Source organism: Miscanthus floridulus, chromosome 13, assembly GCF_019320115.1.
Source record: "Miscanthus floridulus cultivar M001 chromosome 13, ASM1932011v1, whole genome shotgun sequence".
Lineage (NCBI taxonomy): Eukaryota > Viridiplantae > Streptophyta > Magnoliopsida > Poales > Poaceae > Miscanthus > Miscanthus floridulus.
The window spans coordinates 16,640,753-16,658,224 of record NC_089592.1 but is presented as its reverse complement, the minus strand read 5'-3'; the positions used below and the strand labels follow the sequence as shown (position 1 = coordinate 16,658,224).

Here is a 17,472-nt window from a genome sequence, read left to right as displayed (position 1 = left end):
AGAGGGACAAAAAAGGCCATGCAATAGTGAAAATCGTCATTGTCGTCCACACCATCTGCTACGGTTCGGTTCACCGTCGTTGTCAGCTGCCTGCTATAAACAAGCGATGATGTGATCGATGTGCTATACAGTATTCAGTGTTTGACATTTTTTTTTTGTTTAACGAGAGCAACTCCAATAGCCCCGCTATTCTTGTTTTGGATATTATTTTAGAATATATATAGAAAAAGTAGGCTCTACTAGATGTGCTATCTAACTTTGTAAAATAGGAAATTGGCTATGCCTTATTTTAGGTGGCCATATAAAGCCAACCATGAATGTTCAAGATGAGAAATAGTGTCGATGTTTCACCACCGATAGCTTGCCACGGGGGTACCCGGGGCAGTTTGTTCGGGCTTCAGCGTATGCAGAACTCGACGGTAAACGCAAGAGACGGTCGATTTATCCTGGTTCGGGCCCTCGACTGTTATCGAGTAATAGCCCTACGTCCAGTCGGCGTTTAGCCTTTGCGTTGGATTGATTGTAAAGTGTTGTGTTTCGTTGTGTTATCTCTTCAGGAACTCCGCCTTCCTTTATATAGTCAGGAGGCCAGAGTCCTAGTCGGTTCACAATGAGGTTTCTAGTAGGATTACAGAATACTACTACTACTAAGATTACAGGGGAAGAAATCATAGTTAGACTAGATCTTCTCCTTTCCTTGTGGGGTATCCCATGGGTCCCGTATCGATAAGCCCCCGAGCACTTCATGGTTGAGCTCTAGAAGCCTCATCTTGTTCCTTCAGGTCTTGCCGAGCAGGAACAAGCGTCGTCAAGTGCTTTCTTGAGTGAAACCGTGTAGCGCTTCCTGGGATTTTCGAGTGGTGTGTGCTTTTTGAAGAAAAAATTACTCCCATCTGGATGTAGCCCCCGAGCCTCTTGCTATTTGGAACAAGGAGCTGGAGGGTCTTGTCTTGAAATTGCTCTGATTCTTCATCGAAGGGCTCACGAGCATATACCCGGGTTCTTTATAAAAAAGAACTCGGATGTAGCTCGATCTGGGTTCTTTTTGTCGTGAGGCCTTGAAGCGGTCTGTCTTGAAGAAGTCTTCTTAGTGACGTGCGCTTTTTCGAAGGAAAAAGTGCACTCACTGAGTGTAGCCCCCGAGACTCTTGCTATTTAGAACAAAAAGTTGGAGGGTCTTGAATCTTATGTCGTTTGAAAGCTGCTGTCTTGAAGAAGTCTTCTGAGTGACGTGCGCTTTTTTGAAGGGAAAAGTGCACTCACTGAGTGTAGCCCCCGAGCCTCTTGCTATTTGGAACAAAAAGTTGGAGGGTCTTGAATATTATGTCGTTTGAAAGCTGCTGTCTTGAAGAAGTCTTCTGAGTGACGTGCGCTTTTTTGAAGGGAAAAGTGCACTCACTGAGTGTAGCCCCCGATCCTCTTGCTATTTGGAACAAAGAGTTGGAGGGTCTTGAATTTGAATTGTTCAAAGAACTGAAAACCTCTCCTGTTGCAGCCCCCGAGCATATATCCGAGTTCTTTTTGATAAAGAACTCGGATGCAGGGTCTTGGCATATTCTCTGGTAGTCTGCTGTTGTCAGATGTAGTTGTATGGTGGTGGTTGAGTGTAAATGCTGTTTGTTCACGAGTTGTACAGTGTTGGTATATCCTTTCGAATATGCTTGTCCTTGAGTACTGTTCCTTCACGCCTGAGTCCTCTTTCATTGAATTCTGTCTTTTCACTGTGTCCTTTGTTAGGTTTGTTCCGTTGGTGCTCCCGGTCCATGTGCACCGCTTCTTTGGTCTATAAATACCCTCCTGGTGTGCTGTTTTGATTCATCGAGCGTTCTGTTGCGTGGTCTGCAATCTCCGTAGTCATGAATATGATAGTTTCTGAATTAGAGCATCCCCCGGGCGTATCTTGTAGTTCTTGTATATCTTGTCGTAGCTGGAGGGAGTCTTGTGATAGAGATTAGAGGTAGACTAATCTCGCAGTGGCATTGTACTAGGAGGTACGTGGCGGTAGTTGGAGGAAGTCTTGTGATGCGAGATACGTTCCTTCATCCATCAGTTCTGGGTAGATCCCCCTTGCCTGCCCTGCGACTGTCCGGTGCAGATCAACGCCTGGTCTGGTGTCACATCGGACTTGGGTAGAGAGATGCCTGTTTGGCCTCCCTGTTCCATGTTGTCCCGCCGTGCTGCTGACTTCCGCCTCGGATGTACTACGTCCGTCCTTTAAAGAAAACAGTGTAGCCGAGTGATGTTTGTTCTATCGAGTAGCAATTTGGAACACGTAGTCGTTCCAGAGCCTAGTCATCTCCGGGTTCCTTTTTGCTATCTTGCTCGTCGTAGTACCGAGTTCGTTGGGTCTTGTAAGATGTGTAATCTTGTAATTTTTGAAGCCATTTATAATGGAAAGAATCTTGTTTTCTGGGTTGTCATTCTTTTTTCTGCTGATGTCCTGGTTGTTTGTGAGATTCCCGAGTTCTTTCTATAAGAACCGAGTTCTTGTGTTCCTTGTGAGGCAACCCTTCGTTGCTTCATTGTTGATGAGTTCTTTTTGTAGCAATATGTTAACTCTGCCTTGGCGCTGGATGGATAAGTCTGAAATCTGCCCGTTGAACCGTACCATTGTGTAGAAGTGTGCTGTCCGTCATTTCAGCTTTGCCAGTTGTGTTGGGAAATGAACCGTTGCGTTCACATGCCGTGTTAAAATGGGCCTAATGGGCCGCATTTTTATTGTAGTAAAAATCTATTTAAAGGCCTTCTTTCTTCTTTTTCTTTACTGCCCTGCTTTTGCCTTGAAACCCTAGTTCTTACTCCGCCGTCACCATTGTCACCGTCATCTGAGCGCCACCACCTGACCATCATCATTTCTTAGTGCCTTATTGCTTTCGCTAGTATATGGGTAGGAAGAAATCAGCGAGCAAGTCCCAGGCAACCTTTGTAGACGAGGAGGCATCACTTTCTATGATTGAAAATCAAGAATTCAAGGCCATGAGGGCTGCTCAGAAGGTCTGTCCGGCTCCGACTATGACTGAGGATCAGTTGCGCCAGCTCGTCAGTGATTGCCTGATCCAGGACAAGGAGATTGCTGAGTGGAGAGCTCTAGGCCAGCATCGGGTCCTAGCTCTAGGCTCCGGTGAGATTGTTCTTTTTGTCTCCTTTATCCATGCTGGACTCTGCTTTCCTGCCTCTGCTTTTCTTCATCGCTTTCTCAATTATTTTGGGATTAGCTTGAACCATCTTACTCCCAATGCTGTCCTTCATCTTTCTGTTTTTGTTCATCTTTGTGAAACTTTTCTTGGAATTCCTCCTTCTCTTTCTCTCTTTCGTTACTTCTTCCGTCTGAAGCCCCAACCCCACAACGATGACACCCATGTTCTTGGTGGCTGCAGGATTTAGTTTTGTCAGGGTCATAAGGGTAGATTCTTTGATTATGACTTGGTTGATTCTATGAGGGATTGGCGTGCCGACTGGTTTTATGCCGCCAATATGATCCCTCCTCTTGCTGTCCATTCTTCTTCTGGTCCCGTGGTTAACGACCGATGGGAAAAGAATCCTATGACGATGGATGAGCTCCAGGCGATGAAGCCATTTTTGGAGAGGATATGTGCTCTGAAACAACAAGGCTTGACCGGCTTTGGTATCGTTTCCAGTTTTCTTCACCACCGTGTTCAGCCTCTGAAGGAGCGAGAGAACTACAGTTTTGAATACTCTGGAGTGGAGGACCCTTCTCGTATGGTCCCTGCCCTTGAGTTGACTGGTGAGGAGGTGCTCGACCACCTTCAGAAGATGTTGAAGGGAGTGAGCATCGTCCCGCATACTATCCCTGAGTACTGTGCTAACAACCCGCCTCCTGCTGTGAGTTGTTTTTTCTTATGCTCGTACTTTTTGTATTTCCTTTGCTGTCTCCACTTTTTGCTTAATAGTTCTCGTCTGGTTGTTTTACTCTTTTATAGGAATTGGGGCGTAACTTCGTTGACCCGATCCCCCTTGATGACTGCCCTGCCATTGTGGAGCTTGGGGAGAATCTTGCTGGGGCATCTTTAACCAGTAAGTTTCAAACCACCATGATGTTTCCTGGTGTTTCTTCCGCAGTTCTTGACACCTATGTTGAGTATGTTCCTCGCCCAGTTCCTCGAGCTCCCCGCAGTGTCAGAAAAAGGGGGCGGGCAGATTGTTCTTCTTCTGGTTTGCCTGCCACCAAGAAGTCTCGCCAATCGAGTACTCGTTCAGGTACTCAAGTTATAGGTAGCGTGCTCCTAGGTGAGCATATTAATATGTTTTGTCTTTTTGTTGTTTGCTTTTGCCTCTAACCGAGTACTTTTCTTCTTTTTCAGATGGCGCTGTGGTTGCCATGCTTGAGAGTGAGGAAGAGGAGGATGATGATGTGGCCCTTGTTACGTGTCGGTGAGTTGTTTTCCTGTTTTTCTACTGTTGAACACTTTTTTTTTGTTCTGACTTTGACCTTGTTCTCTTGTAGTAAGCGGTCGTCGACCTCGAGTTCTTCTGGAGCTCCGGTTCCGACCACGCCACTCCCGTTGCAAGGTGGCGGTGATATTTTTGCTTCTATAGTTCCCCCTCTAAGGTCTTCTGTTGGTCTTGGGGGTTTTATGAAGAAGAAGATAGCTAAGTGAGTGAATTCTGGTTATGTTTCTCTGCTTCTGTTTTCCCCTTCTCTGATTCATATTCTTATCGTCGATTTTCTTTATCATCTTGCAGGCCTTTGTCTTCACTCAACCCTCAGTCGACTTCTTGTCAGTCTTCTGGTGCGCCCCTACGTTCTGAGTCTCTGGACTTGGAATGTGCGGTCGGCGAGGTGGCTGTGAGGGGGACAGGGTTCTCTGGTAGTTCCGTAGCTGCTAATTTACTAGCTCCGGAGGTGACCGTGGCCGTGGCGGTGGAGCCATCTAAGGAGGCAGCCGGGGCTTCCCAGGGTACGGCCCTGGTCTTGTGTTCTTTGCCTCGGCCGGCTTCTCCCTCTGCTCCTCTTCCTAGTGGCGTTCAGTGTTTGGATGATGATGTGGTGCAACAATTTGATGCCACTCATCGGTTGTCAGAGCTGATCGCTGCCTGGGGAACCTTCATGACTTCTTTTAGGGAAAAACTCCAGGTAAGTTTTTTCTGAAGTCCTTTCTTTGGATGTTCATTTTTCTTCTGTTCTTCTGTTTTGTTTTTTCTCTTTCTCTTTTGCTCAGTCTTTTTCTCGGGATCATACCGGCTTCTTTTTCTCATCTAAAACTGAGAAAAAGTTATCTTCTGAGGTTAGTGCCCTGAAAATAGAGCTTGACCTCTGTCGGGCTGAGATGGAGACCGAGCGTCAAACGCACCAAAAGGAGGAAAAAGCTCTCCGTGCCCAGGTGGTTGAGGCAGGAAAACAGAGGGATGCAGCTGTGGAGGCCATGAAGAATGAGTGCAATGGTATTGCGGGTTCTTTTTGTTTTCTCTTGTATTCGAATTTTCCTTTCTGCTGACTTGTTTTTGGTGCCTGGTTTAGCTCTCCGAGTTGAAAAGCAGAAGCTCTCGGAGGGTATTGAGGAAATGAAGACACTTGCTCGCAATAGTCACAATAGGGCTAAAGAGGTAATTACTCGTGCTGAAGAAGAACTCGCGCTTGCCAAGTTGATTAGGCGTGGAGCTGACAGGGATCTTGTGCAGGTCCAAAAATGGTTGAAGTCTTGACTGGTAAGTTGGCGACGGCTACTGAGAACTGGAATGCTTTGTGGAAATCATTTCGGTCAGTAGCCGATCTTCTCCGGACTCCATCGGATGATGGTCAATCTTGGGCTCAGTTTATTCCCCAAGTTCCGACTCGTTTCTAGGAGTTCGTGAAGAGGTGCGCCCGACTTTGTACTAGAAATGTTCTTGCCCAGGTCCGGGTTCTTGCTCTGGAGATGCCCCTGTTCAAGATTGCAGAGGAAGCCGAGAGTCAAGAATATCTTGATGCTGTTGAAAAGATGGAGCCTAAGGTTGAAGATTTGGCTAGGAGGATTGTAGATAATCTTGATATTGATATTTCTTCTCCTGAAGACGATGCTTGATGTATTTTGACTTTAGTACTCCAGCCTCTGTAATAAGGATATTATACTTCTTTTTTGAATGAAGATCCTTTATTTTTCGTTGATGTCTTCCTTGCCTGGATGTCTTTGATTTTGTCAAGTGCTTGTCATGCTTTTGTCTACACTGTGTAAACAACTCGGTATTTGTAGATCGTTGTCTTGACATACTTTCTTGATTTGTCGAGTGCTTATCTGGCTTTCATCTGCGCCGTGTAAACAACTCGGTTTTTGTAGATCGTTGTCTTGACAAACTTTCTTAATTTGTCGAGTGCTTGTCTGGCTTTCATCTGTGCCGTGTAAACAACTCGGTTTTTGTAGATCGTTGTCTTGACAAACTTTCTTAATTTGTCGAGTGCTTGTCTGGATTTCGTCTGGTTGTAGAAACATCTTAGGATTGGTTCGGGTGTTAGCTTATTAGCTACCCTCATCGGCGGGCTCAAGCGTCTTTTCAGCTCTTTTGGTCTCAGCCGGTATGCTCAGGCGTGATTTCAGCCATTTTGCTTTTTGGATCGGGTGTTAGCTTATTAGCTACCCTCATCGGCGGGCTCAAGCATCTTTTCAGCTCTTTTGCTCTCAGCCGGTATGCTCAGGCGTGATTTTAGCCATTTTGCTTTTTGGATCGGGTGTTACCTTATTAGCTACCCTCATCAGCGGGCTCAAGCATCGTTTTAGCTCTTTTGCTCTCAGCCGGTATGCTCAGGCGTGATTTCAGCCATTTTGCTTTTTGGATCGGGTGTTAGCTTATTAGCTACCCTCATCGGCGGGCTCAAGCATCTTTTTAGCTCTTTTGCTCTCAGCCGGTATGCTCAGGCGTGATTTCAGCCATTTTGCTTTTTGGATCGGGTGTTAGCTTATTAGCTACCCTCATCGGCGGGCTCAAGCGTCTTTTCAGCTCTTTTGGTCTCAGCCGGTATGCTCAGTGAAAACAACTCGGGAAGATTCGTAATAAGACATCTGTTATCGAGGAATACCATCTTTATTGATCATGAACGTTTACATGCTTAGTGAAAACAACTAGGGGAAAGCCATAATAAGACATATGTTGTCGAGGAACGCTATCTTTATTGATCATGAACGTTGATCTCTTGTGGCTTGTATTTATGTTCTTCCTTGTGTTGTCTTCATGCGTAGAATCTTCTTAGTTGGCTGATGTGCCATGTATTGTTGACTTCTTTTCCATCTTCAGTTATCAACTTGTACGTGCCTGGTCCGGTGACTTTTGTGACGATAAAAGGACCTTCCCATGGACTGAGTAGTTTATGGCGTTCGTCAGTTTTTTGTATTCTTCTTAGTACTAGATCGCCGATTTGGAGTGATCAAGGTTGGGTATTCTTGTTGTAGTGGCGTCTTAAACCTTGGAGGTATCTGGCTGATTGAAGGGTAGCATTTACTCTGACTTCTTCCGTACTATCGAGTTCTAATCTCCTGGTGTGTTCTGCTTCTCCTTCGTCGTATTGTTCTATCCTTGGTGATGTCCAGATTAAGTCGGCAGGTAGTACTGCTTCTGATCCATAAACTAGGAAGAAAGGTGAGTATCTGGTGGCTCTGCTTATTTGAGTCTGTAGCCCCCATACTACTTTGGGTAATTCTTCAATCCATTTGGATCCATAGTCCACTAGTTCTTCGTATAATCTTGGTTTTAATCCGGCTAGTATAAGTCCATTAGCCCTTTCTACCTGTCCATTGGCTTCTGGATGTGCGACTGATGCGTAATCTATGCTGAAATCGCAATCCTGTGCCCAAATTTTGAATTCTGTAGCCGTAAAGGGAGAACCCAAATCTGTGATGATTCGATTTGGCATGCCTAAGCGGTGCATAATGTCTTGGATGAACTCAACCGCTTTGGTTGCGCTATATTTTGCGAGTGGTTTGTATCCAATCCACTTGGTGAACTTGTCAATTGCTACAAAGATGTACTCGAAACCGTCCTTTGCTTTCTTGAGAGGTCCTACTTGATCCAGCCCCCAGTAGGAGAAAGGCCAAGCGGGAGGGATGCAGATCAGATTGTGAGCTGGTACATGAGCTTGTCTTGCGAACATTTGACAACCTTTGCATTTTCTGACAAGTTCTTCAGCGTCTTTCAAAGTGGTTGGCCAGTAGAATCTGGTTCGGAATGCTTTGCCGACTAGTGTTCTTGAAGCGGCATGATTTCCACAGCAACCTGAGTGTATTTCTTCTAAGATCTCTTTGCCTTTTTCGAACGAGACACATTTTAGGAGTACTCCTGATGATGCGGCTCTCCTATATAGCTTGTCTCCTACTAGGACATAGTTCTTGCTTCTATGAATAACTCGGGTAGCCTCCGCTTTATCTGCTGGCAACTTATTCTCTTTGATGTAATCGATAAAAACCTGGGTCCATGAGGTGGTGATTACCAAAATCTGGGTGCCTTTAGCTGGGAGTTTAGGGGTTATTTCATCGGGTTGTTTGATAGAGGGAGCTGATAACTCTTCTATGAACACACCGGGTGGTACCTTCGCCCTGTCAGACCTGAGCTTGGCGAGGACGTCTGCCGCAATATTAGAGTCACGCAGGACATGTAGAATTTCCAATCCTTGAAAATGTTTTTCGAGTTTTCGTATTTCAGCACACTAGGCGCCCATGTTTTCTTTGGTGCAGTCCCAATCTTTGTTGACTTGGTTGACTACTATCGCCGAATCGCCATATACGAGTAATCGCTTGATTCCAAGGGTAATTGCTACTCGGAGTCTGTGGATGAGGGCTTCGTATTCTTCTTCATTGTTTGTAGCTTGCCATAATATCTGAAGGACATACTTGAGTTGCTTTCCGTCTGGAGAAATGAAGAGAACGCCTGCACCGGCTCTGCCTAGCTTGACTGATCCATCAAAGTACATCTTTCAATGGTCGAGGATGGTATTCGACATAGGTTGTTGAATCTCTGTCCACTCGGCAACAAAATCAGCCAGGGCTTGAGATTTGATTGCCTTTCATGGGGTGAAATCGATATTGAGAGCACCAAGTTCAACTGCCCACTTAGATATGCGCCCTGTTGCATCTCTATTGTGTAAGATGTCTCCGAGTGGGAAATCTGTCACCACGGTAATCTTGTGGCTTTCAAAATAGTGACGAAGCTTGCATGAAGTGATTAGGAGGGCGTAGAGTAGTTTTTGCACATGCGGGTACCGGATTTTTGATTCTGACAGTACTTCGCTGATGTAGTATACGGGGCAGCACACCAGGAGGGTATTTATAGACCAAAGAAGCGGTGCACATGGACCAGGAGCACCAATGGAACAAACCTAACAAAGGACACAGTGAAAAGACAGAATTCAATGAAAGAGGACTCAGGCGTGAAGGAATGGTACTCAAGGACAAGCATATTCGAAAGGATATACCAACACTATACAACTTGTGAACAAACAACATTTACACTCAACCACCACCATACAACTACATCTGACAACAGCAGACTACCAGAGAATATGCCAAGACCCTGCATCCGAGTTCTTTATCAAAAAGAACTCGGATATATGCTCGGGGGCTGCAACATGAGAGGTTTTTAGTTCTTTGAACAATTCAAATTCAAGACCCTCCAACTCTTTGTTCCAAATAGCAAGAGGCTCGGGGGCTACACTCAGTGAGTGCACTTTTCCCTTCAAAAAAACGCACGTCACTCAGAAGACTTCTTCAAGACAGCAGCTTTCAAATGACATAATATTGAAGACCCTCCAACTTTTTGTTCTAAATAGCAAGAGGTTTGGGGGCTACACTCAGTGAGTGCACTTTTCCCTTCAAAAAAGCGCACGTCACTCAGAAGACTTCTTCAAGACAACAGCTTTCAAACGATATAAGATTCAAGACCCTGCAACTTTTTGTTCCAAATAGCAAGAGGCTCGGGGGCTACACTCAGTGAGTGCACTTTTTCCTTCGAAAAAGCGCACGTCACCAAGAAGACTTCTTCAAGACAGCAGCTTTCAAACGACATAAGATTCAAGACCCTCCAACTTTTTATTCTAAATAGCAAGAGGCTCGGGGGCTACACTCAGTGAGTGCACTTTTTCCTTCGAAAAAGCGCACGTCACCGAGAAGACTTCTTCAAGATAGACTGCTTCAAGGCCTCACAACAAAAAGAACCTAGACCGAGCTACATCCGAGTTCTTTTTGATAAAGAACCCGGGTATATGCTCGGGAGCCATTCGATGAAGAATCAGAGCAATTTCAAGACAAGACCCTCCAGCTCCTTGTTCCAAATAGCAAGAGGCTCGGGGGCTACATCTAGATGGGAGTAATTTTTTCTTCAAAAAGCACACACCACTCGAAAATCCCAAGAAGCGCTACACGGTTTCACTCAAGAAATCACTCGACGACGCTTGTTCCTGCTCGGCAAGACCTAAAGGAACAAGATGAGGCTTCCAGAGCTCAACCATAAAGTGCTCGGGGGCTTGTCGATACGGGACCCATGGGATACCCCACAAGGAAGGGAGAAGATCTAGTCTAACTAGGATTTCTTCCCCTGTAATCTTAGTAGTAGTATTATTCTGTAATCCTACTAGGAACCTTATTGTAAACCGACTAGGAGTTAGGCCTCCTGACTATATAAAGGAGGGCGGAGTTCCTGAAGAGATAACACAACGAAACACAACACTTTACAATCAATCCAACGCAAAGGCTAAATGCCGACTGGACGTAGGGCTATTACTCGATAACAGTCGAGGGCCCGAACCAGGATAAATCGACCGTCTCTTGTGTTTACCGTCGAGTTCTGCATACGCTGAAGCCTGAACAAACTGCCCCGGGTACCCCCGTGGCAGGCTATCGGTGGTGAAATATCGACGAATAGCAAGGCTGTTATAGATCTCTTCTTTTTTTTAAAAAGTTTTCTATGTACAGAATGGCTAGACAATGTAATTTGGCTACTAGTTTTAGTCAAGCTGTTGAAGTTGCTCTTAATAGGTCATATACCATCTTGTGCTGTTTCTTCACTATCACAAAGTGCTTTGCAGAGCATTCCAAATGGTTGCTAGAGGATATGTTCTACTATAAAATATCCATGTTATAATAATTGCTCTTCCATCTTTCTCGCAATCTAAAATAATTGGAGTTGGTTACAAATGATTATATGGGCTTGTAGCCTAGTGATTATTGGAGCCTCAGTAGCACCACAAGTCTTGGGTTCGACTCTCTGTGGGAATGAATTGGTGTCTAGTCCTTTCGAAAAACAATTTTTACAAATAGATTGCTCTGAAAACTTTTTTTAAAAAAATGGACCCAAAGCTCAGCGTTAAATAACAATGAGCAGTGGGCCAGCATCGCCCCAGACATCGCCCGTGCTGCCACCACATCCATGTGCAACACCCGATCTACTTTTAAAACATCCAGATGCAACATAGAAAAAATACAGATGAAACACTTGAAACAAGTATCTGAAACACTTGCGAAAACGCCTGAAAAACATTTGAAAACCATTGCAAACATATGAAACATCCAGATGAATGAAACACTTGCAAACATTCGTATGAAATATCTGAAAACACTTGAAAACATATGATTGCAATATGCATGTATATGCAACATCCACATAAAATAAAGTGCAACATATGTCTGGAACAAATGAAATATTTAGAACATACACTTGAAACATACGTGTATAGCTATTACAACATGTGCAACATCCCGATCTAAGTCTAGTCATTTCTAAAAACAATTTTTACAAATAGATTCCTCTGAAAACTTATTTAAAAAATGGACCCAAACCTTAGCATTAAATAACGGTGAGCAGTGGGCCGGCGCCACCAGCGACATCCCATGTGCAAGGGCCGATCTACTTTGAAACATCCAGATGCAACAGTTATAACATATAAAAAAGACAGCTGAAACACTTGAAACAAGCGTCTAAAACACTTGTGAAAACACATAAAAACATTTGAAAACCATTGCAAACATATGCAACATTAAGATTTAATGCTTGCAAACATACGTATGAAACATCTAAAAACACTTGAAAATATATACTTGCAACATGTATGTATATGCAACATCCAGATCTACTTTTGAAACATTTAGATAAAATAAAGTGCAACATATGTCTGGAACAGATGAAACATTTGGAACATACACTTTGAAACATATGTGTATAGCTATTACAACATGTGCAATATCCTGATCTACTTTTGCAACATCGATATACAACACTAACATAACTCTAGAACATTTGAAACATACTCTTGCAGCTTGTGCTAGTCAGCAGAACGTCAACGGTCCAGCGTACATCTAGGCCCTAGCGCAGGCCTCCACTTCCTGCCAACGTGCGAGGTTGATGGGGGTACAGGCGTAGGCTTCCCTAGGCGCCCGTGTCTCCCTTATCGCGATGGGCGAGATGGATGTAGGCGTGGACCGCGGAGCAGCCAGGGATAGGGGCGTGGAGCAGCCAGGGTTGGGGTGCACGAGCAGCGAGGGATTGGGTGCGGGTGCGGTGCCGCTGTGCTGGAGAAGGCTGCGGTGGGCGTGTGCGTTGCCTGCGGCGAGCGGCCTTGCACAGTTGCGCTGGAGAAGCCAAGCGATTTTTTTTTTAAGATACGGAGGTACAATATAGGTGCGGTCTGAAGCAGCGAGCGGAGTGCGGGTGCGGGGCGTCCAGAGGGATGGACACCCGCATCCTATTATAATCAAATAGTAAAACAACGAGGTCTTCGTATTAGCGTTATGTCAGGTTACACCAAACCTGCCAAGTCAGCGCCAACGTGGCCTGTCCCTGCCAAACCTCGGCCTGAGGTTATTCAACCCCAATCGTCATGCATCTGCGTTTACTCGTATCACGCGGTGGCATGAACCTGGCCAGGCCTGGCATCGGCGAGACCGGCTACATGTTGATGTTCCATGCGAGACCAGTGGAACGTATATTAGGTTCTGAAATACCATGATGAATGCAGAGGAAAATTTGTGATCGATCTCTATGTACACAATTACTGCGGTTATCTACGAAGAAAAAAAAAGGACCAGGGCTAATTGATGAGCGTGCATCCTTGCCGGAATTTATTATTATTTCCTTGCATGGGTTTGTAATCTAGTAGAAGTCGGTTTATTTTTGTGGCTCAGTTCCACCACGCGTGGTGATGCGTACGTTTTCCTAGTTCCCGTTGGAATCCTTTCTCTCCATCGTGTCCTAATTGGTGCATCGGTTGAAGTGCGTTTTCTACGGCGGATTGCATCTACGTTGAGTAATTGTAAACCGAGAATATTAACCTTCAATTGATTTTGTTTATCTGGACGACACGAGAGACTTGGATTTGCTTGTACCTATTGGTTGGAACCTACGATCAGTTTGTTAGCGTGATTTTTATTCAAGCTGTGAGATACCCATGCATTTCACCGGGACAATGATCCAGATCTTTAAACTGGACATAGGGTACCACGTACCCAAACTAATATAAACCATGTGTCTTATGTGCTACCCATTTGAATTCCTATGTGTAGATACACTGGTCTGTATTGTCGGAGTAAATACTTCCGACAAAAGGCTACCTTTGAAGATAAAGATTTTTTTCTAGTGCTTGAAAAGAGGAGCAGTCCTAAAAAAGATAACTTAATGAAGAGGGGTTGGAAAGGATGTACTAAGGCTATGTTTGTTTCAGCTTTATCTAACTTTTGCCAGCCAAAAGATAGATGTTGAGACAAACAACCCAACTTTTGTTTTCCAAAAGCTGAAAAGTTAGATCAAATATCTAAATTATTTTATTCTTTTAGAAATACTAGCAAACATGCCCTTGCATTGCGACTGGAGATACAACTTGTTGTGTAGTTTGTGTAGGTGATTTGCAGCTTAAAACTTTATCCAACAAACATGTGGTGCTGTAAATTGTATACATAAGCAGGAGACACTTTGATATTTATCAAATGATTGTCTGTGCATTTTAATTTGTCTTGAGTTTGGACTCTTATAGTGTTTGAGATTGCATCATTTGTTTAAATTCGTCTTTGAATCGGACTCTATAACGAACCTGTTTGGACAGAAAAAATCACACCAGAGCGAGAGGATCTCTCTATGCATGGAAAATAGCGCTGTCGTGCTATTGTACTAAAGTATATAAAAAGAAACAAAGAGAAGGGAAGACATACATGGGCCAGTACAATGTAGCTATAGCACATTAGCTACACCCGCCCGTGTCGCTCGCCTCGTCGGTATCGAGCGCCACGTAGTGGTTGTTACACATGCATGGAGACGGTGTAGTCGAACTAGAGCTTGGTAGAGGTAGAAGTTGTTGAAGTAGAGGACTTGTCAGCCCATTAGCTGGAGTTCCAGGGCTAAGGAGCTAGGCCGCGAGAAGAGCTGGTTGGTTGGGTTGTGCGCGAGGGAGAGAAGAACAGGGCTAGGCCAATGGGCTGGCGAGGTCTGGGCTAGAGAAGGGAGAGGGAGTGGGCTACTGAGAAGAGTGCACAGCCGGCTGGGCTACCACTCGGGCCAAAAGATAGAAGAGAGAGGGAGGGAACTAGAAAATGGGTTTTCTTTTTATTTTCAAAGCCAAACCAAATAAAAAACAGAGCATGGTTTTGATTTTCACACCAAACACAAGCATCGATCATAAAATATGTGCAGCGGCATGAATGCATCAACAAGTGTGGAAACCTGATATTTGATTTTATAATATTATAAAAGTTTATTGTTTTCTATATTTTCATGTACACCAAAGAGCATAATCAAATCAAATTATTTTTTTTCAGAAATTTCAAATTTTATTTAGGGTCTATCACTTAGCAATCTACAAAAGCAATTGTCAATCTATGTCATATTTTTTATGCTCTTTGAATTAATCTGGGCTACTAGATGATTATAAAATCTAACAGTGTTGGCGGAATCTTGGCTAACTATGGGAGAGGCACATAAGCGGCTTGGACCCACTTGTTATTAGATGGGATGGCGTACAAAAGAATCATTATTCCTTTTAATATTAGACTAGTGAACATGCATGTGCGGCATTCACGTGTCTAAAAAAAGTTCATACACAAGGGAATAAGTACATATTTTGTTAAATCATTTTTGAAAATTTTAAAATTAACTACACAACTAATAAACAGTATTGAGGGCAACTTTGGCGAGGGGATTTCAAGAGGTCACAAAAACTCATTTGTTTTTTATTTTCATATATAGTACAATAAGATACACCATGTACCTTGACAGAAATTGGACATCCTATATCAATATTAGCTGCGGTGATCAGCAGAAAACACCACCTCCCCGCTCTGTTTTTATAAAATCAATTGTCTTTTACCACGGCCATGACAATGTTTATATCCTTTACCTAACCAGCGTGTTTCACGGTCTCACCTCAGAATACCAAGACTGATGCACATTCTTCAGATAATAGGATAGTACATAATTGAAACCATGATCTTGACAGTAACCATGAATCACAGCAGGAGGGCTTCCTACCTTGAAACAGTTAGCTGCTTCAAGCAATAGAAATGAGTTGCCAACCACTCTTCACTTCTTGAAAAACAGCTCCTTCAATTACTAACTTTAGTACACTGTAAGCATTAATCTTGGTTCTTCCTTTGTCAGTTTCATTATAATAGTTTTCATGTCACTATTCAATATTTGAATGTAGGCCAAGTGATTAGCGGGCATACTATCAGTTTCTTGCATGTCACTGCTTTCAAACTCTGCAACATCCAGTTGCATAAGATCAAACCAAATAGAACAGAGACCACCTCTTAGCTAGAGGGCCGGACAAGCATAGGAGAGCCATTGAGAGTGCTTCATGGGATTTAAACCAGTTTCTCAAAATCTGCAATACAGAAAATAATACAACTGATAGTGAGATATTGCCATATTAGAACTTAACTCTTTGTCATGAAGTGTAATATTCACACATTCACACTATGGATATTCAGAAACTAGATGGTTTGATTGTAGCAAATAGATGGCGATGCTCAGTTACAAATGAGCCCCTATATATGAAAACAAAAAGGGTTTAGACAAATGGAAAATACAAGCCATGTTATTTTTTTTGTGAGGTGCATCTTTTACACATCCTAGACCCTAATCCTAGAGTATCTTAGCATCAAGAGATTTTTATTTTTAAAAAATAACTTGTTAATCTTCATTGCAAATTGCAATGTATTAATAAAAGGAAGGCATGCCAATATATATGGATAAGTCAATTGAGCATTGCATTCATGAGCTCTACGTTTATAGCTGCACTGTAAGATATAGCAATTAGTGCTTACTTAATCGTAAAAGTAGGGGGGTTCACTTCTCTTTCCTGAGAAATTACATTCAAAATTTATTGTTTTATTGTAGACATGTGTTTTTTAATTAGTAGAATCTAAAAGCAAAAAAACCGAGTGTAGATAAGAGAGAACTATCATCAAGGATTGGAATAATGCATCTCAACCATCCAAATAGCTGGTCAATCAGTAATTATCAGTTCCAAGGAGTTAGTGAGAGAACTCTAAATGTATTTTGCAATTAACCATACATAATCTTAGCACTTCCCCAAGATATAAATGCTATATCCGGCTGCAGACTCACCTCTGATGATACTCATGCACGTTTCCTTTTGAACCCTGATTTTGTTTCTTTAGAATAATTTTTCCTTCGGAAAGCGAGCAATCTCATGCAGTCTCAACCTTAGTTCCACTTGAGCTTCAGGAAATAAATTAGTCTAGTGATCACGGTAAATACACTTCAACTAATCAAGTGCCTGAAATTGAAGCACGAAGTAAAAAGCCATATTTGGCATGAAAAGCGTAAGGATAAAGCCTTGAAATCATAGTACCAACAAAACAATAAATCAATCATAATGTGATCTACTCATCTGCACTCTATGTATCATCAAACCGCAATATCTTTGAAGCCAATAATTTTTCACACCTATTGCCGGATTGCAGGATAGTGTATAGAAATCGGCAACTGCTGCCAGCCGCAGACCCCACGGACATACCCCGCTTGAGCGTGAGATCCTCGGCGCGCTGTCCGCATCGTGGCCCCTGCTGCTTGTAACCCTAACCACCAGGTGCTAGGCCGAGGCGTCAAGGGTGAGGTCGCCGCTGCAACCTTCTCCTCTTGGTCGTCCCTTGGTTCACTGCCACTGGCATTGAGGGGAGCCATCGGTGCGACGGTGCTCAGGCAACGCATATGGAGAGTCAAGGTGGTGACCATGATGGAGGCGGTGAAGGCGCCGAACCGTCGAGTATTGGGCTGGGATTGTAGCTTGCGAGGAGATGGGATCTCCAGATTTTTTTTTATAACGGGATCTCTAGATTGGAAAAGATGGAAAAGGTTTTAACGTTGGGAAGACACAGATGCGGGTCGGGGAGGGAGCCATGTGGGTAAGCGCGGGCGGGTAGAATCACCGATGAAAAAAAAAATCAGGCGGGCAAGTAGCGCAAGAGATAAACACGCGTAAACGTTTATAAGTTTTCCTGTTAGGTCCACTTGTCACATCAAGTTGAAATTTTAGATGCATTGGAT

General features: G+C 43.6%; 1 long non-coding RNA gene across 1 annotated transcript; it reads right to left on the bottom strand.

The window, feature by feature from the left end:
• Positions 1–15,299: 15,299 nt before the first annotated feature.
• Positions 15,300–17,143, bottom strand: LOC136499232 (uncharacterized). Its single transcript, XR_010769947.1, has 3 exons — positions 16,873–17,143; positions 16,531–16,702; positions 15,300–15,784 (listed from the first exon to the last, which is right to left on the bottom strand). It is a non-coding gene; the product is annotated as an uncharacterized lncRNA (long non-coding RNA).
• Positions 17,144–17,472: the final 329 nt, after the last annotated feature.